This window comes from Dicentrarchus labrax, unplaced genomic scaffold, assembly GCF_905237075.1.
Source record: "Dicentrarchus labrax unplaced genomic scaffold, dlabrax2021, whole genome shotgun sequence".
Taxonomy (NCBI): Eukaryota; Metazoa; Chordata; class Actinopteri; family Moronidae; genus Dicentrarchus; species Dicentrarchus labrax.
In genome coordinates this window covers 24,025,510-24,053,216 of record NW_026136703.1, presented here as the reverse complement: position 1 = coordinate 24,053,216, position 27,707 = coordinate 24,025,510, and the positions used below count along the sequence as shown (strand labels likewise).

At 36.3% G+C, this 27,707-nt stretch overlaps 2 long non-coding RNA genes across 2 annotated transcripts; both read left to right on the top strand.

Annotated features, from left to right (window-relative positions):
* The first annotated feature begins 5,711 nt into the window (after positions 1-5,711).
* Positions 5,712-8,107, top strand: LOC127356266 (uncharacterized). Its single transcript, XR_007881958.1, has 3 exons — positions 5,712-5,810; positions 7,594-7,680; positions 8,031-8,107. It is a non-coding gene; the product is annotated as an uncharacterized LOC127356266 (long non-coding RNA).
* Positions 8,108-10,057: 1,950 nt separating this feature from the next.
* On the top strand, positions 10,058-11,467 carry LOC127356261 (uncharacterized). Its single transcript, XR_007881957.1, has 3 exons — positions 10,058-10,165; positions 10,446-10,509; positions 11,350-11,467. It is a non-coding gene; the product is annotated as an uncharacterized LOC127356261 (long non-coding RNA).
* The last annotated feature ends 16,240 nt before the right edge of the window (positions 11,468-27,707 follow it).

Here is a 27,707-nt window from a genome sequence, read left to right as displayed (position 1 = left end):
GAGGAGGTTTGTGCTTTGGGACCGGAGGTTACGGGTGGATGAGTGAGGGGTAAGGAGGTCTTTGAGGTATTGCGGGGCATTGCTGTAGATGTACTGTTGTTATGATGTTAGTGTAACGCTGGTTATTCTTAGCGTTAACTATAAACTTGAATGTTACTGTATTAAAACTACTTTTGGGTCGTGGGTAAAGCAAGAGCACGGGGACAACTTCATCTTGGTTACTCGATACACTTTAATGTCCGCTTCAACAGTAGGACAACTGAACAGTGCTGTTCATCATATCACTCCACCAATCTTAACCATTGGTAACATTACAGGTAACATGCACTTTATGTAGTTCCTCATCTACACTGCAGAACAGAATCCAAATACTTATATATGTAGTTACTATTAAATGATTTATGCAAATTCAATAAACATAATGAAGTAATTCACAATATAAATCTCATCTCATATTAGCTACAGTAGCAGGAGAGTTGTGAGTATTCCTGCCGGTAGCTGTGTGCGGACCAATGGTGCGGACTCTGGGAAACCATGTCGTCCTCTCTGCATGCTACCTTCACAGCAGCAACTGTACTTAGCTATGTTGTGGGTTCTGGGTACATTACTTGCTGTGTCATGTCATGGCTACGTTCACACTGCAGGTCTTAATGCTCAGTTCTGATTTGCGTGGTTGTTCACATTATAATTTAAATGCCACTGCCGTCAGACTCCAGTGTGAACCGTCTGCGGCCCCGAAGTGTCCCTCATGTGACGCTGCACGCTGTGTTTACGGAAGTAAATATGGAAGCTACACATGTCAGCGTGTGTGCATCAATTCTGCAGTTGTTGTGCAATCGGACCCGACAAAATTATTGTCCATTGTTTTGATTTTGCCGCGTCCCGCCTCCTCCGTTGAGGATTGTGACGTCTGTCTCACTTCAATGACGTAAAAGTCGGATGAAATGCAACATGGCCGTTCAGACTGAGGTCGCTTTGAAAAACATCAGATTTATATCTGATTCAGGACCACATATGAAATTGGCCTGGATCGGATCTGAAAAAATATTATTTGTACTGTTATAAAAAAATCAAATATGGGTCACATTTGGGTAAAAAAGTCTGATTTGGGCCACTTTTGCCTGCAGTGAGAACGTAGCCATTGTTAGGTATAGATCAAATATGTATGTTATCACTGGGGATGGGCATATTTGAGTACTCACTTTCCATTCAGTTTAACAGGAGCATATCAATTAATAATTAGTGTAATTTGTGCTGCAGCAAACATAATAACAAATAATACAATAACATAGAAACAAACAGCAATTGGCATGAGCATTAAATCATATATCACGTCATTAAGCTCCTCTGGACTGCACCAGTAACATAAAATGTCCAACATTATCACCACCACCATCCCACCGTCATCCCCAATAGGCCTACTCTAATAGTGGACTTATTGACACCAGCTGTTACCTCTTCCACTCACTACATTTTTAAATACCTGCTGGGTGAATATTGGATTTAAACTACTGAACTGTACTGCCACTATCTTACTGGCCACCTAACAACCTCCAGTCACCATTAACACTTTGAGCCAGCTAATCTTCTCTCTCACTACAGTATAACTTTAAAATATGTCTTTATTTGTACAGCACTTATATAAACAAGGTTATAAAACGCATGAGAAATAAGAAAAACATGCTAGAAGATAAATAAACTATACAAAAATACTGTTAAAATATGAGAATAAACTAAAATAAAGCCAAACAGAAAGCAACACCAAAGTTTACAAATCAGGCATCTCAAAAATCTTTCCTGTAAATTTATTATTTAAGCAGATTTAAAAAAGATAATGTACTGACAACCCTGATCACCTCGGGCAGATAATTCCAGAGTCTATTGCCCCGATGGCAAAATGATCTGTATCCACTGTTTTTACCTTTTGCCTGATCCACAAATGGTTAATCATCAAACTAGTTGTTCTATGAGTTTAATGTTACATAGCTTGCCCTGTGCGTTCATTTCATCTATTTTTTTAAACATCACTTTCATGCCTGGTCTCCATTCTGCCTGTAAGCACTCGATACATTGAACGAATACTGATGTCCAATCGAGTACTCAAATACGAGCCCGTCCCTAGTTATCCCCGTTATGTCATTTTACCATACTGAAAAAACTCTACTGCTTACTGTAAAATGTTTACTCACTTATGTATTCATACATTTTCTCAAATGTGCCTTAAAACTTATTACTTTACAATTTACAATGTATTACTGCCCTCCTTTTATTTTATTTGTATTTCCTTTAATCTATTTGTTTACTTATTGTTTTTGAGTGTTATTCAATTGTTTTTCTTTGCCTCTGTAAGTACGTAGCTTTTAAAATGTACTGTATAAATGAAGGGTTGGTGGGAAATTTGACTTGAGCTCAGTCAATAAGGTCTCTGTCTCTCTCTCTCTCTCTCTCTCTCTCTCTCTCTCTCTCTCCAGATTGTTCATCATTTTGCATTTTGGGCAAATCTATAATTTAAATTAATATTAAAGATTATTAATATCACATGTTTGTAAACCGTATTGACTGCTCTGTTTTATAACACAGTGGTGTAGCTTTCTGATTCTGAACATTAATTATTTTCATTTCTCCTTACAAAACTGTCTTGAAAGATCTGAGCTGCATTTTTTTTCCTCTCCTGTTCCTCATTAAAGTCACCTTAATCTTTTATTGCTCTGGCGGTACTTGAGTCTGCACGACTGCTGCCTGGATGGGATGGATGGATAAAGCACTGAAGCTGCTCCTCGTGGGCAGCATGTGGGGATGAGGCAGCAGCATCAGGTACTATAATGGTGAGAATGGGAGAAACAGAAGGGAAGGGAAGAAGGGTCTGATTGAAGATATAGTACTGATTCCTTTTGGTAGAGGGTAAGAAACAATATACTGGTAAATAATATCTTTCCAAATACAACAAGGTTCTTTTTATATCTTTAGCTATAATTTGGAGGTATACAAAGACTCTTCCTTATTTAAAATAAAATATTTAGAAGGTAGACACCATATTTTCCTCTAGTCCAGGTCTGGATGGAGGTTATTGCAGTAGGAAACTACATTTGGAACACTTTTACATAATTTTTTTTAAAATAAGACACTTATTATATCAGTTATTATTTGTTACGCCCCTGTCTAGGGGGAAGGAGTGCCACATAAATGTGTGATGAAAATGAACCAATAATCCTACCCCGATTCCCAAACGAACAACTAACACAGTGTTAACAATCAAGTGATGTGATTTATTTACAAACAGGTGAAACAAAGTGCAACAAAAACTAAACAACAAACTTCAGGGTGAACCAAGGCCAAAACAACAAACAAAACAGGGCTAACTTCCTTAATCAAAATTATTTATCCCTATCAATAGAAATAAAATACAGTTACTAAACCTAACTCCCTATCCTAATGAAAAACAGGAGAAAAGTTGTACAAAGAAAATGGCAGCTCCCCCTTACGATACAAACACAATCATACAAAAACACTATCTACTAAGATCGTAACAATTCACTCTATCGCAAAAACACACACTCTACAACCGAGGACAGAAGGGTGCTCTATAACCGAGGACAGAAGGATGCTCTACAACCGAGGACAGAAGGATGCTCTACAACCGAGGACAGAAGGATGCTCTATAACCGAGGACAGAAGGGTGCTCTATAACCGAGGACAGAAGGATGCTCTATAACCGAGGACAGAAGGATGCTCTACAACCGAGGACAGAAGGATGCTCTATAACCGAGGACAGAAGGATGCTCTACAACCGAGGACAGAAGGATGCTCTACAACCGAGGACAGAAGGATGCTCTACAACCGAGGACAGAAGGATGCTCTACAACCGAGGACAGAAGGATGCTCTACAACCGAGGACAGAAGGATGCTCTACAACCGAGGACAGAAGGATGCTCTATAACCGAGGACAGAAGGATGCTCTACAACCGAGGACAGAAGGATGCTCTACAACCGAGGACAGAAGGATGCTCTACAACCGAGGACAGAATGATGCTGCTGCTGAAGGTTCTGTCGAAGAACTTCTGTGTGGTGCGGCGTTTTGAATCCCCGGCGGATGTTGCGGCTCCCTGGGAGAACCAATCAGCAGGCGACACTCCACCAGCCGAGCCCACGGCATGGACCAGTCAGAGCTGACCTACGGGTTGCCGTCAAAGATCTACAATCGACAGGCTGCACACTCCTGCAGAGGAACAGGGACAAAAACACCAACACACGCCACAGACGGAACCAATACCATAACATAATACTAATAATACGGCCAGGGCCATAACATTATTGTTATTAGAGGAGAAACAGGCTCCAGAGGTGTACTGGGCGGTTCTATCAGGTCCAACAGAAACTGACAGACTAAACCAGAATCTTCAGAAGAAGAGTTTCACTTTCCTTCCTCATGTGTGACGCAGTTCAAGGACCTCTCAGGTTGTGCTTTTATTCACTGATGTATAGACTTATATTCTTTTGTTTTGTGAGTAGTAAAAAGTGCAACACAACCCTGTAGATGATTGATAAATATAACTTATGCATGTCAGGTGTCAGGTTAGGCAGTGTTTTTGAGAATGGTGAGGGGGGGGCAGAGTTGAGGGGTCCACTGTCATCTCCACAGTTTTGAGCGTGTTAAGCTGCAGGTTGTTCTGACCACAGCAGAAGGCCAGTTGTTCAACCTCCCGTCTCTATGCAGACTCATCACCGCCATCATGAGGCTGATGATGTTTGTGTCATCTGCTGATTTCATTCCAAACTTAACAACTTCACATCACATCACATCACACTATCATATATCAGATAGGGTTTGATGGATTGTGACACTTTTTCATCTAAAGATAGTCCACGGTGGACTTTAAGGTACGTTTGGGATCATGATCCTGTTGTAGAAGCTTTCCTCTTTTCAGCTTCAGTTTATTTTACAGGTGCTGTGATGTTTGCTTCCAGAATTTGCTGTATTTAGTTGAAGCTGTAACACAACCCCAAAGCACAATAGATCCACCTCCATGTTTAACAGTTGGGGAGGTGTGCTTTTCATGAATTTCAGCTCTTTTTTCCTCCAAACACCCCTTTGCTGATTGTGGTCAAAGAGTTTTTATTTTAACTTCATCAGTCCACAGCACTTGTTTCTAAACCACATCAGGGTTCTGTAGATGTTCTGTTGTGTACTTCTGATAATTTTATGATGTAGACACAGGTAAGGTTTTCTGCTACTGACTCATGAAGGTTTTGTTTCTATCACTGCACAATGGAACGGTGCATGACCACTCCTGAGTCTGCTAAAGGTTCCTGCAGGCTTTCTGCATTCACATGGGGGTTCTGATTTAAAATCACAGACCTAGGTCGGCAGATAGGCAGCCAGAAAGAGACGACTGGTATTCAAACCATTTATAACCCTATTAACTCCTGTAAAAACATACATACATTAAAGTCAGTTTTATTTGGATAGTGCCAATTCATAAGAAACGTTATCTCAGGACACTTTTCAAACAAAGCAGGTCTAAAGACCCAACAGTTCCCACCATAAGTAAACACTCGATGAAGCCGGCAAGGAAAAACGTCCTTTTAATAGACCACAGCTCTTAGCAGGACAACTGCAGCAGGCACAACAGCCTCTCAAACTGAAACTGGAAGTTGGTTCCAAAGAAAAGATTAGATTAAATAAAACAAATGAACTTTGTACCTAAAATATCTCTTATCAGGTGAGGAACAGTCATACTGGGCTCTCTTTTTGACTCGGTCTCCGATCTTCACTGTGGTCCTTGTGACACAGTGTCTTTCACCAACTAAAGGTATTGTAACTATGAGTTTTTATATCCTTTAATTAACTATTTAAGTATAAATTACTGTGAGCATTACTGTTTTCTTCATCTTGAAATGGGTAATGTTAGTCTATCAAAGAAAAAAAAAAATCTTATTCTGTCTTTATGTTAGGTTTGGTTGTGTGTCTGTGTGTGTATCTTTCCATACTACTCAAATGTTTTGTTCACATTTTGACTGAATACTCAAAGACGTCTTGTGGTTGCAGGGATTCATAATGTTTGAAAAACCCTGAAAAAATGTATTTTATTGACTGATTTGTTTTATACCGACTTCGGCTACAAGCAAGGTCACATTTGGCCTTTGGCTCAAAAACTGGTGTAACTAAGTTATAGGTTTAGAGAGAGCTTTGTTTTTTTTCTCACCAACCAAAGGTATTGTAGCAACATGTTTTATATCCTTTAATTAATTAGTTTATTCAATACTTTCATTCAATCTGGAAAAACAACGGGTCCGATTTTTTTCTAAAAAGTAAAAATTACTGTGAGCTTTACTGTTTTCTTCGTCATGAAATGAGTTATGTTAGTCTATCAAAGAAAACTTCAAAAACAAGTCTGTTAACATATATAAACACATTGTGTTATTTTATTATGACACTATGATCTGCTTCAGTTGATAATAGGAGCCACAAGTCTGCTGCAGGCCACATTTGGCCTTTGCTGTGGCTCAGAAAGTGACAAATCAAAACTAATCAAATCAAATGCAGATTATCACATCATACCCAATATCTATAAAGTTAGACCTTGTACATTATAAAATATCTGTTGACAGCTGAGGTTAAGAACGAAACTATCTTTTATTAAGATGGAAAGTCTTAAACCATTTCAGGACTATCAAACTTGTGTTTGAGTCCAAGTCAGAGAGAAATGTCAGAAACCTCAGAATATACCCTCCACTCACAGGTGGAGTCTGGCACATTGAGCTGGGTGAGTTTGTTGTGAATGATGGTGTTCAAGTCAAACAGGATTCTTGCATATGTCCCTGGAGAGTTAACTGCATCATCCACTGACCTCTTTGCTTGGTAGGCAAATGTCAGAAACAGGTTTACATACAAGGAACTGGCCTTAGTAAATGGGTGCATAACAATAAACAAAAATATAATAAAAAACGTAAGCAGATAGGCAGACATAGAGAGACAACAACATTTAACCATGAACTTTGAAACCTTGTAAAATAACAGATGAGGTTAGGATCAACAGTCATACTGCTCTCTTTCACTACATGGTCTCCAATCTTCACTGTGGTCCTTGTGACACAGTGTCTCTCACCAACTACAGGTATTGTAACTACAAGTTTTTATATCCTTCATAATATCTTACTCATCCATTGCAGGCAAAAAAAAAAAAAAGACATACAGAAAAATTTGGTCTAACATTTAACCATAATCTGCAGATTAATTACATAGCCTATGTGATCCACAAAGTTAGACCTTGTACCTTGTAAAATACCTGTTGACAGTTGAGGTTTGTTATAAATTGAATTGAAACTGAATTTCCACCGGCAAGCTGTAATGAGTCAGCATGAGGACACAGAGGAGAGACTTCATTTCCTCAGTTATTATTGTTCCTTCTATAGTCCTCACAGTTTTCCTTTGGGGAGCATGCTGAACCCCCTAGTGGGCTCACACACTCACAACCTCACTATTTCTAACATCCTGTCTACAGACCTGGTGACTGCCCTCAATCTTTCAAAGGAATCAGTAAAACCTGAGACTGTATTTATTTATTATGTGTGTGTGTGTATTTTGTGTTACAGCCCAACTGGCGAGGAGTCAGTATAACTATGGAGAGCTACAAGTCAACATTCGGACATGGATTATCATTCAACGGCCCTTTCTCCATCGTAAGTCATCGTGTTAGTTCATCAGTGTTTTACACTAATTTCATTTCACTTGTATCCACACTGACAGACACTGAAGTCAAATCAACTGTAAATTACTGTAAATATTATAATATATAACCCTCATAATGTTCCTGTTGTCCTAGAATAATCTAATAATAATTCATGTTAAAGTGAGAAGTAGAGGAAACTACTTTAAAAAGAGGAGAGAAATCATTCAGTGGGAACAGAATCAACTTTGACTGAACTTTTCTGATGTCTACTTGGTAGTTTCTGTGTATCCAGCAGTTGCTGTGGCTGATGGATCACAATCTAATTTACCACCCTGGTGGTCTTTGTCTCTTGTCAACCAGAACCAGAAGATTCTTCATTGGTTCCTACAACAGTGATCAGTCAAGAGATTTCAAAGTACGCTCTCCTTCCAAGCAAGTTTTTATGAACATTAAAATATAAATACATTCTTTATTTTTTTGATGGTAGCTACTAACAATACCTGATCCATCTTTGATTTTGATACTTATTTTATATTAAAGGATCAAGGTGAGGATTTAGTGGCATCTAGCAGTATATAGTTACTGTTTTCAGATCCTTTGTATGGTCTACCAGAACCAGAACCAGAACCAGTATCCGTAAAGAGTCCCTTATATCCAATGTGTCCTTCAAGAGTAATAAATCAAATAAAAACACCATTTCAGTGGATGTATCAACCACCAAATGTAAAACCCATCCTTGTCTGGCTACCCCACACCCATTAGTACTCAGTGGGCCGTCGACTGTGGTAGAATTTACCTCTGTGTGTTACACTGACTTTATTTCCTCAGTGATTATTGTTCCTTCTATAGTCGTCACAGTTTTCCTTTGGGGAGCATGCTGAACCCCCCTAGTGGGCTCACACACTCACAACCTCACTATTTCTAACATCCTGTCTACAGACCTGGTGACTGCCCTCAATCTTTAAAGGAATCAATAAAACCTGTGTGTGTGTGTGTGTGTGTGTGTGTGTGTGTGTGTGTGTGTGTGTGTGTGTGTGTGTGTGTGTGTGTGTGTGTGTGTGTGTGTGTGTGTTACAGCCCAGACTGGCCAGGAGCCAATATGACTATGGAGAGCTACAGGTCAACATTCAGTCATGGATTATCAGACAACGTCCGTTTCTCCATTGTAAGTCATCATTGTGTTACTCTGTCACTTTAATATCTATGTTAGCTAACACGCTGCTATTGCTGTGTGATCTGTTTAGACAAATACTTATTGTTTGTCAGTGTTTGACACTAATTTAATTTCACTGGTATCCACACTGACAGACACTAAAGTTCAAATCAACTTCCTTTTATTGAAGATCAACAACAGTAAATATTATAATATATAACCCTCATAAATGTTCCTGTTGTCCTAGAATAATCTAATAATAATTCATGTTAAAGTGAGAAGTAGAGGAAACTACTTTAAAAAGAAGAGAGAAATCATTCAGTGGGAACAGAATCAACAATTAGTTCACTTTTTTTTTTTTTGTTTTTTTGTGTATAGTTGTTGGTGTGGGTGATGATTCACAATTTTATTTACCACCCTGGTGTTCTTTTTCTCTTGTCCACCAGAACAAGAACCGAACCAAATAGAACAACTACGAGCTTACATCCAGTGCTCCTTTGAGAGTATTTGGTCAAGAGAAATTCTGTTTATTTCAACAAAAACCCCCCAGGTAAACCTTGAACATTAGTTCACAACAAAACCAAGCTTATGAATGTGTGGAATTTAGAAAGGTTTATTGCACGTAATGAATAAATGAAAACTGATGTGGTGTACTGTAGGAGGGATGAATGGATCGGGAAAGAGTTGGGGGTTGAGGGATTAAGGGAAGAAGGGTTGAAGGTTGAGGAATGAAGGGGTATCAGAAGGAAGGCTGGGGGATGAACAGATGGAAGAAAGGTGGGTTTGTTGGCGGATGGATCAATGGGAGGAAGGGTTCGGCGAGATGGTAAGAAGGAACCGAGGGGGTTGTGAGACTGAGTCGAGGATGGAGGGAACGGATAAGGTGTGCTTAAATACGTACCTCCACTCAAAAAGCTTTTTCTTATGTTTGTGGTTCCTAAAATGTCAGACCTTTACTTTACTTGATCTGTGCAAAGTTTCGAGACGTGTTATCACCTCCCTCTACTGAAAGGGGAGATGCCTGTTCCATGTCCAAGCTATAAAAGTATGAATCGGCAATAGACACCTAATCAATAGAAATAATTACAATAGAATATTAATAGTTTGACTTAAATACATTCGATTTGCATATTGCACTTGGCCATATTGTGACTTTGATACTATTTCCATTAATTGTGCAGCCCTACGTTTCTAGAAACGGTTTCAACTTTGTTCACTTAAGTGTCTCCATGTCTGATCAGCTGTTTTCGCTCAGTGTGTGTGATTATCTTTGTTCCAGTGTCCTTATGGAAAGTTTACGTTCCTCTGAATCCAGCTCAAGGAAAAAGATAAAATGCTCAAGGTAATTTTTTACTAACATTATAATGTTACTGCATCATGGGCATTTTGTACACACATTCATATTTATTTTATGTGCATTCATTTAAATTACCCAGTTTATTTGAAGCAGTAAACCTCAGTGTGTTTAATAAGACACTCTAATCAGCTATCCGACATTCAGTAACCTCTGTTGCTTTATTCCACACATTTTACACTCATTTGAAATCAAGTCTCTCTTGATTGTAATGTTTATTTTAAAACTTATCAAGAAGGATCCTAACTTTGATTATTTCTCACTGTAGGTTGAAAGATCGTGTCAGGAGCTTTTTGACAGACAGTTTCAGAAGACTCCAATGAGACGTGAAGGTGTTTTCATTTACATTCCTTCACACACATTCCACAATATATTGATCCCGCTATGAAGATCATTAAAACTTATGTTTTCAGTATACTTAAGCAAACACTAAAGTCATTAAAATCAACTTCCAATTTCTGGAAGATGAAAACAATTGTAAATGTCAGGACCTCTGCAACCTCGTAATATTTCTATAAACCTAGAATGAGAAGTATCAGGAAATTACTTTAAAAAGAAAAATCACTTCAGTGGGAACAGAATAGATTTGTTGGTGTGTTTGGATACTTTTAATCTCCCACAATGGTGCTTTTATGGATTTTCCAAAGGTATTTGATTTTGATAACCACTGTAACCTATTGATAACATTTGATCAAATAAATTAAGTGTTAATGGTAAATTTGATCAACTTGTTCAGTCTTTATGTAGTATACCTGTTGCATGTGTGAAAGTGAATATTTGAGCTATATCAGAGCTAAAGCAGTTGGTAAAGAGCTTATTAATAGTATAAAACTATAAGATCATTACATTATCCAGGAGATAAGAAGGGTTGATTGGTTGTTTGAACTTCTTGTTAGATGTATTTGTCTATTGTAGATATTATATGAGACTATGTATTGATAGATAATTGTAATATCAGTACATTTTGCAGACATTTCTTTCTTATTTTATCTATAAAGAGTTTCTCAAATTAGTTTCCACAAAAATTACGCATTCACATAATCTATTATCTTAATATAGAATCACATATTGAAGGATAGAAATATTTATCCATATTGTTCACCCCCACTTGCAGCTTAAATCTTACTGTACCTACAGTACAAAGTTTAAATAATGTTCTTTGTGTCTATCAGGAAACTGGACAAGTGAAGTCTCTCTACAACTACTGGCCAGAGAAGTAGTGTCCACTCATCCTGCAATTGAATAGCTAACTTTTCCACGCAATAAAAAAAACAAAGTTTCAGAGTTTAATCTGTTTGTCTTTCATTCATATTTTGTTCATATTAATTTAACATTATAAAGTGCCTGCTGTCTAAATGACTTTGCTATTTAAATAAATGCTTACCTTAAAGAGGCTAGCCTAACCACAGACCCTTATGATTTGGTTGGTTGCTGAGCCTGCAGGAAAACGCTACTTTATTGTTGACTGTAAACATACTGTACAAGACATGAGACACATATGACAGTTAGCTAGGTCTAGGAAAGGTACGACTTGTAGTTCCTCAGTTGGAAAAGTTGTTAAACAGCTAATGCAATATGAATCCACACATCTCACTGTTCCATTCATTTGGGGAAGAAAAATGGAAGATACTCAACGCCAATGTTACCCAAAACAAAATGAAGAAGATACCAATCTAAAAGCACTGGGTCTAACAGTGGAAACAGATCAGCCATACCTGGCAGCTTCTTCTGATCTTGAAAATACAGTACAGCAATACAGGTGTTATATTTATAGAAGTAGTAAAATGTAAAGGGAAAAGCGTACAACAGACGTCAGCTTTCAAGTGTCTAAGTTCCAGTCTTCTCTTTGGGGTTAAACTACATGCAACTAATTTCCTGATGAGTGTGAGGAAGAAAATTCACATTTTACAGACTTGCTAACCAAAGGACATGTGACAGCCGACACTTTTGTTTTTGTTCAAAACTCAACACATTGTGCATTTATTCCATTACATGATATATTTATGTAATCCCAGCCAATCTTCTTCAGTACAGCCACACAACAAACAATAATCCTGTTTTATTTACTGTGTTCCAACAGAGATACGAAGGGAGTGAAGAATCTTCCATAATATTCTCCCCATTGTTTTTCCCCCACTGTCTCCTGGATAAATACTCGATACTACAAGGTTATGTTGTGGCCATTGATTCTAATGGATGAATCTCTGTTCCAAATGACACAAACGACAGCACAAATGTACAAACAGTTGATTTTATTCTCACAGAATAATCCAACAGAGGGTGCAGTGGAGCATCTTCAGCGTAATAAATGAAGCGGAGGGATAAAAAGGATGTAATCAGGGTGGGAATAAAGTGCAGGTACAAACACTGACTGAGTCACGGTGACGTTACAACAAAAACTCATCATGAACTTCTAACTGAGGACAGAGTGAGAGGGCTGCACAGTGAATCCAACACTGTCTTTTCTCACATCAACTCACTGATAGGATCAGTTTATTAGAATTAATGAACAGTTACAAATATTGGAAAACTGCACTGTAACTTCAAACGGAAGCAAAAAGTAACTGACTGACATTATTATACTGAATTAAATTCAATTAAACTGCAGAAATCCAGATATTAAATGTAAGTTTGTGTATTTTTGATCAAACCTGGAAGGTCTGATTCAGATTTTTAAATATACTGAACAAATATTGATCTTTTTTAACTTCAATACATTTATAAACACAACTTTATTTATTAGTTACCTGGAACAGATTCAGATTATTAAAAGAAAATATAAATCAAGTGATTAAATTCTGATATATTATAGGTTAAACTACCCAGCAGTATATAAAGTTAGTTAATTAGCTCCAACTTTACCAGCTAATGTTTAATGATGTTTACAATTCATCCTTAATTATAATCCATCCATAATCATTTTGTATAATGAATATTTAATACGTATGTGCTTTTAGTGAATGAATACTTCTTCCACCACTGTAGCCAACAATTAAAAGTCATTAAATAAAACCTAATTGGCATTCTTAATGAATTAATAATCATTTAAATATTTCAACTGTTTGAAAATGACATTGTATTTCACTTTAATGATATAAACTGAATACAAAGTCTGTGTACATGAAGATCCTGAAGACATTTGTTTAATCAACAGCTCAATGGCACTGCTACTACTCTAATGATATAAAGACAATATAAAGTCTGTGTATACGTAGATCTTAAAGATATTAGTTTAATCAGCAGCTAATAATCAACACACACACACAGTTATAGAATATTTTATATCCTTTATTTTCTTATTTCAAATAATTAAGTAAACAAGTAAAGCTTTATTTATAAAGAAAGGTTTCACGGTATCGTTATTGTTTATGACAGAAGTTAATGTAAAAATACTTTACATTATAAAGTATAATTAATATAATGACAGGACAAACTTTAATAATAGAAATCAAAATCTCCATCATCAGAATATCAATCAGTATATACTGATGTCAGTTAGTGAAATGCAGAAAGAGAAAGTGTAATATATCAAATACAAAAGTAGCTGTATAACTTGAAGTATAACAGGTTACAATAAACCCATAACAATAAGTTCCACATGAACAGTGATTGAGGATTAAACTGTAGGAAGAGTGGCAGCTGCAGCAGAAACGTTTCCATCCCACCTCAGATAATAAACTTCAGGACTGCAGAGACTCTTGTTCCTTTAACTGAAACACAGAACATTATTTTAACTGCATACAGAAGGTACAGTAAGATTTCATCTGCAAGAGGAGGTGGACAATATGGATAAATATTTCTATCCTGGAATATGTGATTATTTATCAGGATAATAAATGTTGTGATTTTTTATGGAAACTAATTTGAGAATCTCTTTATGGATAAAATAAGTTGGGAATCTGACAAAAAAATCTGAAATTACAATTATGTATAAATAAATAACCCAGTGTTTGTACACAGCCCTGGCTCTGTAAATGGGAGACAAAGTGGATCAGACGGAGCCAAACACATCACTAACCTGTTACTCCAGCCAGGATTTATGTGTCAGGTAATGTTAAATGACTTGTCCACAGACATTCTCTAGTCTGTTAAGATCTGCTGTTGCTGTGATGTTAGCTATGTGAACTAGTTTGTTAACCCACAACACAGCTAATGTTAGTTATATAACTCATTGTGTCATTGTTCGCTCTATATCATGATATTGGATTTCTCCAGAATGCACCTCCTTTAACACTTATTGATCAAATATGTTATCAATACGTGATCAAAATCCAGAAATTGTGTTATCCAACAACTGCTGAACACACAGAGAGTCAGAAAAGCTGTAGTTGATTTGTGAAGGAACGTATATGAAGGGAAGAGGTTTGACCTGCTGATAGTCTGGAGACTGAAACATACTCTTGGAACAAAAACTAACAAGTTGTTATAACTTGCAGTGAGTAATAACAGTAATTATGATGAAGTATAAAAATAAGTATAGAATTGATATAAAAAATTAAATAAACAGAAACTTGATTTCAAATAGAAATTAGATTATAAAACATTCAGCCACAGCAACTGCTGGATACACAGAAACTACCAAGTAGACATCAGAAAAGTTCAGTAAAAGTTGATTCTGTTCCCACTGAATGATTTCTCTCCTCTTTTTAAAGTAGTTTCCTCTACTTCTCACTTTAACATGAATTATTATTAGATTATTCTAGGACAACAGGAACATTATGAGGGTTATATATTATAATATTTACTGTTGTTGATCTTCAATAAAATAAAGTTCATTGAACTTCAGTGTCAGTGTGGATACAACAGATACAAGTGACAGAAAAGATGAATGTAACTAAACTAAAGAGGTTTTAATGATGTTCACAGCTTCATCAATATATTATGTGTGAAAGAATCTTTATGAAGTTAACAGATTATACTCACTGTTCTTTGTTCATCTCCACCCTGCAGAAAGTAATAAACAGTGTTATGAAACTCCTTCATCAGTATGAAAATAAACATTAAAAACTAAAGAAACAGGATTTCAAATATGAGAACAGTGAGTGGAAAAAGACAAAAGAGCTTCTACATGTAATGTGTGTCTGTACTAAATGTTGATAAATGAATCAACATTTTAATGTCAGTAAACTCTCAATATTTGGAAGAATTTCTCCTCCAAAAGTTTTACTAACTAATAATCATTGTTTATTGTCCCTGTTACAAACTGTAAGTGTATTTTCCCTCCTCGTCACAAAGAAACAACTGGTGGTTCAATGCAGTTGTGAGTCACTCTCACATTATAAAGAGAGGGATGGACTCGAGTTGTCTTCCTTTGTCTCCAAACATTTCACCTGGATGATGTGTAGATGATGGAGATGTTTGCTGTGTGACTTTTAATGAACCTTTAATGTGAGTAGTAATTACTTTATATTCATTTACATCATATTATGGTATATAAGAGACAGGAAGGTTAGATTTGTTCAATAATATTATGTTGACTTATATGTCAGTCTAATCTTTATTTGAGAGATTTATGATACTTAAATGTGTAAATGCTGAACATGATTTAAAGACTGGATTAATGACTAGTTTTAGAAATATTGTAATTCGTTCTTTTTTTGTTTACAACCGTTTTATCATCATCCTAGAAAGGCAACATTGGATTGGTTAATAAATGGATGACTGATGGCAATCCTTGTTTCTTGGTGGTCTGTGGCTCCAGTTAGAAACTTAAACCCACAACAGTTCCAGACTGGATAATCAGACTGATTTCTCTCCTCTTTTTGAAGTAGTTTCCTCTACTTCTCACTTTAACATGAATTATTATTAGATTATTCTAGGACAACAGGAACATTATGAGGGTTATATATTATAATATTTACTGTTGTTGATCTTCAATAAAATAAAGTTGATTGAACTTCAGTGTCAGTGTGGATACAACAGATACAAGTGACAGAAAAGATGAATGTAACTAAACTAAAGAGGTTTTAATGATGTTCACAGCTTCATCAATATATTATGTGTGAAAGAATCTTTATGAGGTTATCAGATTATACTCACCGTTCTTTCTTCATCTCCTCCCTGCAGAAAGTAATAAACAGTGTTATGAAACTCCTTCATCAGTATGAAAATAAACATTAAAAACTAAAGAAACAGGATTTCAAATATGAGAACAGTGAGTGGAAAAAGACAAAAGAGCTTCTACATGTAATGTGTGTCTGTACTAAATGTTGATGAATGAATCAACATTTTAATGTCAGTAAACTCTCAATATTTGGAAGAATCTCTCCTCCAAAAGTTTTACTGAACTAATATTCATTGTTTATTGTCCCAGACTGGATAATCAGACTGATTTCTCTCCTCTTTTTAAAGTAGTTTCCTCTACTTCTCACTTTAACATGAATTATTATTAGATTATTCTAGGACAACAGGAACATTATGAGGGTTATATATTATAATATTTACAGTTGTTGATCTTCAATAAAATAAAGTTGATTGAACTTCAGTGTCAGTGTGGATACAACAGATACAAGTGACAGAAAAGATGAATGTAACTAAACTAAAGAGGTTTTAATGATGTTCACAGCTTCATCAATATATTATGTGTGAAAGAATCTTTATGAAGTTAACAGATTATACTCACTGTGCTTTCATCATCTCCTCCCTGCAGAAAGTAATAAACAGTGTTATGAATCTCCTTCATCAGTATGAAAATAAACATTAAAAACTAAAGAAACAGGATTTCAAATATGAGAACAGTGAGTGGAAAAAGACAAAAGAGCTTCTACATGTAATGTGTGTCTGTACTAAATGTTGATAAATGAATCAACATTTTAATGTCAGTAAACTCTCAATATTTGGAAGAATTTCTCCTCCAAAAGTTTTACTAACTAATAATCATTGTTTATTGTCCCTGTTACAAACTGTAAGTGTATTTTTCCTCCTCGTCACAATGAAACAACTGGTGGTTCAATGCAGTTGTGAGTCGCTCTCACATTATAAAGAGAGGGATGGACTCGAGTTGTCTTCCTTTGTCTCCAAACATTTCACCTGGATGATGTGTAGATGATGGAGATGTTTGCTGTGTGACTTTTAATGAACCTTTAATGTGAGTAGCAATTACTTTATATTAATTTACATCATATTATGGTACATAAGAGACAGGAAGGTTAGATTTGTTCAATAATATTATGTTGACTTATATGTCAGTCTAATATTTATTTGAGAGATTTATGATACTTAAATGTGTAAATGTTGAACATGGATTAATGACTGTTTTTTAGAAATATTGTAATTTGTTCTTTCTTTGTTTAGAACCATGGTTATCATCATCCTAGAAAGGCAACATTGGATTGGTTAATAAATAGATGACTGATGGCAATCCTTGTTTCTTGGTGGTCTGTGGCTCCAGTTAGAAACTTAAATCCACAACAGTTCCAGACTGGATAATCAGACTGATTTCTCTCCTCTTTTTAAAGTAGTTTCCTCTACTTCTCACTTTAACATGAATTATTATTAGATTATTCTAGGACAACAGGAACATTATGAGGGTTATATATTATAATATTTACAGTAGTTTTGATCTGTGACTCTGTGATGTAGTTCACACAGAGAGGTTTCAGAAGGAGAACCTCCTCCTCTGTGTCCTCACACTGACTCACTGCAGTAACTGCAGGTACATTAGACACAGTGAGAACAACCTACAGCGACTGTATGAGCACTCTGACTGCATCCCTTTGTGCAATAATATCTACATTTTATATGACAACTCATTTATCACTTATACTGAGAGACCATCTGAATGTGAGATGTTACATTCTGATTTATTCTTATGACAAACTGATCTTTAATTCCAGTAGCGCCCTCTGTTGGTCCACAAGGCAAACTACTTCAACCTGTGTGTTTCCCTCACAGACTGTAAATGTTGAATTCAAACAGGTCATTACAGTCAGTATCACATTATTTTCAACCATTTGAACTAAAGTCCTCATTTCCAATAAAAGTCAGAGCCCTAAAATCAAATAATAGTCAACCCTGAACATTAAGATAATTCACTGAAGCATTTAGTTCTTATGGATCTGAACAATAGTATGTGACACCTTATGGTCAAACAGTGAGCAGCTGACTGTTAGATAACTGCTCTGACCTTTCCTCATTTATTCTAAAGAGTGTGAAGAATCAAACACTCAGATATGTTTCACAATAAAAGAGGATATTAAAACTTCATTAGACAAAATCCTGCTGTTGCATTTATGTTTTTGTGAGTCTGAAAATGATCCTGATAATAAACAGTAAACTACAGTAAGTCTGATTTATATGGCTCTATATCACATAGTAATAACAAGTAGTTTATTTAACACTGACTGTGTGTGTGTGTGTGTGTGTGTGTGTGTGTGTGTGTGTGTGTGTGTGTGTGTGTGTGTGTGTGTGTGTGTGTGTGTGTGTGTGTGTGTGTGTGTGTGTGTGTCTGTGTGTGTGTCTGTGAGAGGGAAAAATGTTAATGAATGCAAGTTTAATGTTAGCTTACCTGAAATCCATGTCCTCTTCACCTGAACTTTTTTTCTTCAACCTGCAGACAAAGACCACCAGGGTGGTAAATTAGATTGTGATCCATCAGCCACAGCAACTGCTGGATACACAGAAACTACCAAGTAGACATCAGAAAAGTTCAGTAAAAGTTGATTCTGTTCCCACTGAATGATTTCTCTCCTCTTTTTAAAGTAGTTTCCTCTACTTCTCACTTTAACACAAATTATTATTAGATTATTCTAGGACAACAGGGACATTATGAGGGTTATATATTATAATATTTACTGTTGTTGATCTTCAATAAAATAAAGTTGATTGAACTTCAGTGTCAGTGTGGATACAACAGATACAAGTGACAGAAAAGATGAATGTAACTAAACTAAAGAGGTTTTAATGATGTTCACAGCTTCATCAATATATTATGTGTGAAAGAATCTTTATGAGGTTAACAGATTATACTCACACTGCTTTCATTATCTCCTCCCTGCAGAAAGTAATAAACAGTGTTATGAAACTCCTTCATCAGTATGAAAATAAACATTAAAAACTAAAGAAACAGGATTTCAAATATGAGAACAGTGAGTGGAAAAAGACAAAAGAGCTTCTACATGTAATGTGTGTCTGTACTAAATGTTGATAAATGAATCAACATTTTAATGTCAGTAAACTCTTCTTTTTAGGAGAGGAGTGTCTTTCTTTAAAATGTTTACCTCCGGTCCTACCAGCCTGTTCACCACCTACTATAATCTCATTATGTGTCTAATTACAGTGATTGGAGCTTCAAATACAGGAGATGGTTACCAATATGACACATTTCATAGAGAAAGTTTTACTGACTAATAATCATTGTTTATTGTCCCAGACTGGATAATCAGACTGATTTCTCTCCTCTTTTTAAAGTAGTTTCCTCTACTTCTCACTTTAACATGAATTATTATTAGATTATTCTAGGACAACAGGAACATTATGAGGGTTATATATTATAATATTTACTGTTGTTGATCTTCAATAAAATAAAGTTGATTGAACTTCAGTGTCAGTGTGGATACAACAGATACAAGTGACAGAAAAGATGAATGTAACTAAACTAAAGAGGTTTTAATGATGTTCACAGCTTCATCAATATATTATGTGTGAAAGAATCTTTATGAAGTTAACAGATTATACTCACTGTGCTTTCATCAACTCCACCCTGCAGAAAGTAATAAACAGTGTTATGAAACTCCTTCATCAGTATGAAAATAAACATTAAAAACTAAAGAAACAGGATTTCAAATATGAGAACAGTGAGTGGAAAAAGACAAAAGAGCTTCTACATTTAATGTGTGTCTGTACTAAATGTCGATAAATGAATCAACATTTTAATGTCAGTAAACTCTCAATATTTGGAAGAATTTCTCCTCCAAAAGTTTTACTAACTAATAATCATTGTTTATTGTCCCTGTTACAAACTGTAAGTGTATTTTCCCTCCTCGTCACAATGAGACAACTGGTGGTTCAATGCAGTTGTGAGTCGCTCTCACATTATAAAGAGAGGGATGGACTCGAGTTGTCTTCCTTTGTCTCCAAACATTTCACCTGGATGATGTGTAGATAATGGAGATGTTTGCTGTGTGACTTTTAATGAACCTTTAATGTGAGTAGCAATTTCTTCATATTAATTAACATCATATTATGGTATATAAGAGACAGGAAGGTTAGATTTGTTCAATAATATTATGTTGACTTATATGTCAGTCTAATCTCTATTTGAGAGATTTATGATACTTAAATGTGTAAATGTTGAACATGATTTAAAGACTGGATTAATGACTGTTTTTTAGAAATATTGTAATTTTTTCTTTCTTTGTTTAGAACCATGGTTATCATCATCCTAGAAAGGCAACATTGGATTGGTTAATAAATAGATGACTGATGGCAATCCTTGTTTCTTGGTGGTCTTTGGCTCCAGTTAAAAACTTAAATCCACAACAGTTCAAGACTGGATAATCAGACTGATTTCTCTCCTCTTTTTAAAGTAGTTTCCTCTACTTCTCACTTTAACATGAATTATTATTAGATTATTCTAGGACAACAGGAACATTATGAGGGTTATATATTATAATATTTACAGTTGATTTGACTTTAGTGTCTGTCAGTGTGGATACCAGTGAAATTAAATTAGTGTCAAACACTGACAAACAGCAAGTATTTGTCTAAACAGATCACACAGCAATAGCAGCGTGTTAGCTAACATAGATATTAAAGTGATAAAGTAACACAATGATGACTTACTCTGGAGAACGGACGTTGGGTAATAATCCAAGTCTGAATGTTGACCTGTAGCTCTTCATAGTCATACTGACTCCTGGTGAGTATGGCCTTTAACAAAACACACACACACACACACACACACACACACACACGCACACACACACACACACACACACACACACACACACACACACACACACACAGAGGTTTGAGTAAAGATGGTGGAGAGCTGAGTGCTGATCTGTGACTCTGTGATGTAGTTCACACAGAGAGGTTTCAGAAGGAGAACCTCCTCCTCTGTGTCCTCACACTGACTCACTGCAGTAACTGCAGGTACATTAGACACAGTGAGAACAACCTACAGCGACTGTATGAGCACTCTGACTGCATCCCTTTGTGCAATAATATCTACATTTTATATGAGAACTCATTTATCACTTATACTGAGAGACCATCTGAATGTGAGATGTTACATTCTGATTTATTCTTATGACAAACTGATATTTAATTCCAGTAGCGCCCTCTGTTGGTCCACAAGGCAAACTACTTCAACCTGTGTGTTTCCCTCACAGACTGTAAATGTTGAATTCAAACAGGTCATTACAGTCAGTATCACATTATTTTCAACCATTTGAACTAAAGTCCTCATTTCCAATAAAAGTCAGAGCCCTAAAATCAAATAATAGTCAACCCTGAACATTAAGATAATTCACTGAAGCATTTAGTTCTTATGGATCTGAACAATAGTATGTGACACCTTATGGTCAAACAGTGAGCAGCTGACTGTTAGATAACTGCTCTGACCTTTCCTCATTTATTCTAAAGAGTGTGAAGAATCAAACACTCAGATATGTTTCACAATAAAAGAGGATATTAAAACTTCATTAGACAAAATCCTGCTGTTGCATTTATGTTTTTGTGAGTCTGAAAATGATCCTGATAATAAACAGTAAACTACAGTAAGTCTGATTTATATGGCTCTATATCACATAGTAATAACAAGTAGTTTATTTAACACCAACTGTGTGTGTGTGTGTGTGTGTGTGAACTTTTAATGAAAGCAGAACACTGTAATGTTCATAATATCTGACCTTTCATTAAAATTGGTGATGTTTGCTTTTGACTGATCACTCTTGAAGGACACATTGGATGTAGTCGACTCGTCACTGTCACTGTCACTGTCTCTGTCACTGGTTCTGGTTCTGGTTCTGGTGGACAAGAGAGAAAGACCACCAGGGTGGTAAATTAGATTGTGATCCATCAGCCACAGCAACTGCTGATACACAGAAACTACCAAGTAGACATCAGAAAAGTTCAGTAAAAGTTGATTCTGTTCCCACTGAAAAATTTCTCTCCTCTTTTAAAGTAGTTTCCTCTACTTCTCACTTTAACATGAATTATTATTAGATTATTCTAGGACAACAGGAACATTATGAGGGTTATATATTATAATATTTACTGTTGTTGATCTTCCAGAAAAGGAAGTTGATTTGACTTTAGTGTCTGTCAGTGTGGATACCAGTGAAATTAAATTAGTGTCAAACACTGACAAACAGCAAGTATTTGTCTAAACAGATCACACAGCAATAGCAGTGTGTTAGCTAACATAGATATTAAAGTGATAAAGTAACACAATGATGACTTACAATGGAGAACGGACGTTGGCTGATAATCCATGTCTGAATGTTGACCTGTAGCGCTCCATAGTTATACTGACTCCTGGCGAGTATGGCCTGTAACAAAACACACACACACACACACACACACACACACACACACACACACACACACACACACACACAGAGGTTTGAGTAAAGATGGTGGAGAGCTGAGTGCTGATCTGTGACTCTGTGATGTAGTTCACACAGAGAGGTTTCAGAAGGAGAACCTCCTCCTCTGTGTCCTCACACTGACTCACTGCAGTAACTGCAGGTACATTAGACACAGTGAGAACAACCTACAGCGACTGTATGAGCACTCTGACTGCATCCCTTTGTGCAATAATATCTACATTTTATATGAGAACTCATTTATCACTTATACTGAGAGACCATCTGAATGTGAGATGTTACATTCTGATTTATTCTTATGACAAACTGATATTTAATTCCAATAGCGCCCTCTGTTGGTCCACAAGGCAAACTACTTCAACCTGTGTGTTTCCCTCACAGACTGTAAATGTTGAATTCAAACAGGTCATTACAGTCAGTATCACATTATTTTCAACCATTTGAACTAAAGTCCTCATTTCCAATAAAAGTCAGAGCCCTAAAATCAAATAATAGTCAACCCTGAACATTAAGATAATTCACTGAAGCATTTAGTTCTTATGGATCTGAACAATAGTATGTGACACCTTATGGTCAAACAGTGAGCAGCTGACTGTTAGATAACTGCTCTGACCTTTCCTCATTTATTCTAAAGAGTGTGAAGAATCAAACACTCAGATATGTTTCACAATAAAAGAGGATATTAAAACTTCATTAGACAAAATCCTGCTGTTGCATTTATGTTTTTGTGAGTCTGAAAATGATCCTGATAATAAACAGTAAACTACAGTAAGTCTGATTTATATGGCTCTATATCACATAGTAATAACAAGTAGTTTATTTAACACCAACTGTGTGTGTGTGTGTGTGTGTGTGTGTGTGTGTGTGTGTGTGTGTGTGTGTGTGTGTGTGTGTGTGTGTGTGTGTGTGTGTGTGTGTGGAACTTTTAATGAAAGCAGAACACTGTAATGTTCATAATATCTGACCTTTCATTAAAATTGGTGATGTTTGCTTTTGACTGATCACTCTTAAAGGACACATTGGATGTGGTCGACTCGTCACTGTCACTGTCACTGGTTCTGGTTCTGGTTCTGTTGGACAAGAGAGAAAGACCACCAGGGTGGTAAATTAGATTGTGATCCATCAGCCACAGCAACTGCTGATACACAGAAACTACCAAGTAGACATCAGAAAAGTTCAGTAATAGTTGATTCTGTTCCCACTGAATGATTTCTCTCCTCTTTTTAAAGTAGTTTCCTCTACTTCTCACTTTAACATGAATTATTATTAGATTATTCTAGGACAATAGGAACATTATGAGGGTTATATATTATAATATTTACTGTTGTTGATCTTCAATAAAATAAAGTTCATTGAACTGAAATACGCTCAAACAAAAAACAGAAACAGAAATAAATAAAGCTGACAAACAGAAGGTAACAGTTATTTGTCTACACAGCAATAGCAGCACATCAGCTAACATAGATATTAAAACATTAAAGTTACACAATAATGACTTACTCCATGTCCCATAATCCAGTGCTGTCTGTTGACCAGTAGCTCTCACTGTAAAACAACACATACAGGTTGAAGTGGTGAAGTGTGGGGAGCCTCAATAGTTCACTTAGTAGCAATGGCGATTCTGGGGGGTGGCCTGGGATGGCCGGGGCCACCCCTGAGAGCTCATTGGCCACCCCAGATCTGATAGGTAGTTGGTCAAGTTCGTCAACACAAGAAACAAGAGAAATGCTGTCAATCAATGATGACAGCTGATCAACTGCTTTAGGGCCAGTTTTACATTTTTAACTAACACAGTAATGGTCGTACTGAGGCTGTAAGAGCTGATTTCTGCTCAGCGGACGTTTGGCCATGCAGGTCAGGTGACCCATGAGAGGAGCACGCTGCACCTGCTGCTGGTCCACGAAACAGGAGGACGGTCACAGTTACAACATCAACAACACAACAACGATAAAAACGCTGAAATCTGTCGATTGAGAGGAATGGTAATTTAATGTTTAGTTATATCGTAGTTCCCTCTGAATGTGGAGGAAAACTTTATCTAGCACTAAGTAGCAGCTAAAGGTCCAACTACACTGCACTAGGTAGCTTAGCAGCCTGCAAACCAAGTTAAGCATTGAATGTTAGCATTTTGTTTTTTTAATTGTTATTTGGATACCGCCATGAAATATGAAACGCTATTTTCTGCAGATGTGTGTGTTCAATAGAGCTAATGTTATATTTTTGGCCAACCGGTGTGTGAAATATAGAGTGACAGTCTAGATTTAAGTAGCTATAACACAAGAACAAGCTGTGACTTATTTATTTGCTCTGTGCTTTAAGGGCTGTTTAAAGACTTATTTCTCTTGGAGATAAAGGACTTTTTGTTTCTATCAATTAGCTCATCTTCACAGTTCACATGTTTTCAGACGTTTAAATAGACAGAGGCAGAGCAAATTGCATCAAATGCCACAAATGCTTGAGATGCAATATGTGTTGATTGTGTTATTAAAAGTGAGTGGTTAGAGTGGTAGTTGTGTAAAAATAAACCTTTGTAAATCCTATAAATAGACATAATTAGGCACATTGTTGACACCTCCTTTCTTTTTGACATTTTAATGGAGTCAAAGTTGTTATTTAAGGGAGAGCTCCACCAACACCTGTATTTTGCACACTGATTCTAACCCAATTTGACAATGATCCTGCTTGATGTTTGTAGTTATAGCTGTTACTTCAAAGTGAATTGACTGACTGATTGAGTGATTGAATTACATTTCCCCCAGGGATATTAAGAGAATAGTTATGAAGAGAAGCAGAGATATTCAGAGCTTCTTCAAAAAAGAAAAGAGTCAGAGCCAGCCAGAGCTTCTACCAGCAGCAGTGAAAAGGCTCAGTCAGGTCAGCAGCCTAGGTACAGCAGTAGTGATGAAGAGCAGTCAGCTCCTCCTGCACAGGATGGTAAGTCATGCTTGGATAGTTTGAATTTACCATGTATGCTCACATTCAAGTTGTTTGTCACTCTCCAGTTATACAATTACAACTGTCTGAAACATCGCTACACAAGAACAATAGTTAAAATGTGCATAATACATAAATACACACACACAAGTATGTATGTATGTATGTATGTACATATGTATGATTGTGTGAGTGTAAAAAAATAAATATATATATTTGTGTGTGTGTGTGTGTGTGTGTGTGTGTGGCAGAACCTCCAGCCTATTGATGTCTCAGATTTTTCAGATATCTGTGTATTCCCACAGCTGACCAGCAACACCCAGAGGAGGATCCAGCGGTGTCTGGAGCTCCACCTGCTGAGCATGGTATGTCAAGTTCTGTTATGTCCAGAAATGTCATTCATGAACAGTTACCTGAAGTTGTCGTGTACTCTCTCACTTGATTTAATTTAAAAAGGACGGTCCAATTTTGCCCAAAGTGTATGCTATTCATTTGCTAATACACAGCAAACCCCACACTTAAACATAGACAATCTATTCTTTAAATCTCAATACAAAACATTATGAAAAGACAAAGGAAAATGTGTGACACTAATCTGTCCACATACAGTCTATGGGTGTAATGGTTATTGTTTTTACTACTTCAGGTACTTCATCTAGTGAGCAAAGTGATTCGAACCGTGGGCGGCTGTGTACGTATACGCATTAAACTTCGCTATGCCATGGCCACCCCACACTAGCTTTGGGTCCCATCTTGGCCACCCCAGTAAAAATATCCTGGATACACCACTGCTTAGTAGAGCTCATGACCCTGAACTAAGTCTGACTGACTGTTGTCTACGAGCTTCAGTCTGGCTGTCCAGACTCAGTGACATCTCCCTTTCTGTTGAGAGCCTTGACCCAGTAAATGATCAAACAGTGAGCTGTTGACTATTAGGAACATTATGAGGCTGCAAAGGTCTGAATATTTACAGTTGTTGATCTTCAATAAAATAAAGTTGATTGAACTTCAGTGTCAGTGTGGATACAACAGATACAAGTGACAGAAAAGATGAATGTAACTAAACTAAAGAGGTTTTCATGATGTTCACAGCTTCATCAATATATTATGTATGAAAGAATCTTTATGAGGTTAACAGATTATACTCACCGTTCTTTCTGCATCTCCTCCCTGCAGAAAGTAATAAACAGTGTTATGAAACTCCTTCATCAGTATGAAAATAAACATTAAAAACTAAAGAAACAGGATTTCAAATATGAGAACAGTGAGTGGAAAAAGACAAAAGAGCTTCTACATGTAATGTGTGTCTGTACTAAATGTTGATAAATGAATCAACATTTTCATCCAGTACGTTTTATCCTGCTGATATCAATATGCTGATGTCCACTAATGTTGTCCAGCTGAATGACTCAGAGATCTTTATAATTAACTTGTGTCTCTCACTCTGTGTGTGTGTGTGTGTGTGTGTTTACAAAATGTTAATGAAAGAAGTTACATTTTAATATTTAATAATTTACCTGAGAGGAGAAAATTCTCCTTTAAAATCAATGGCGATATCTTTTGACAGATCACTCTTGAAGGACACATTGGATGTAGTCGACTTGTCACTGGTTCTAGTTCTGGTGGACGAAAGGGAAAAACCACCAGGGTGGTAAATTAGATTGTGATCCATCAGCCACAGCAACTGCTGATACACAGAAACTACCAAGTAGACATCAGAAAAGTTCAGTAAAAGTTGATTCTGTTCCCACTGAATGATTTCTCTCCTCTTTTTAAAGTAGTTTCCTCTACTTCTCACTTTAACATGAATTATTATTAGATTATTCTAGGACAACAGGAACATTATGAGGGTTATATATTATAATATTTACAGTTGTTGATCTTCAATAAAATAAAGTTCATTGAACTTCAGTGTCAGTGTGGATACAACAGATACAAGTGACAGAAAAGATGAATGTAACTAAACTAAAGAGGTTTTAATGATGTTCACAGCTTCATCAATATATTACGTGTGAAAGAATCTTTATGAGTTTAACAGATTATAC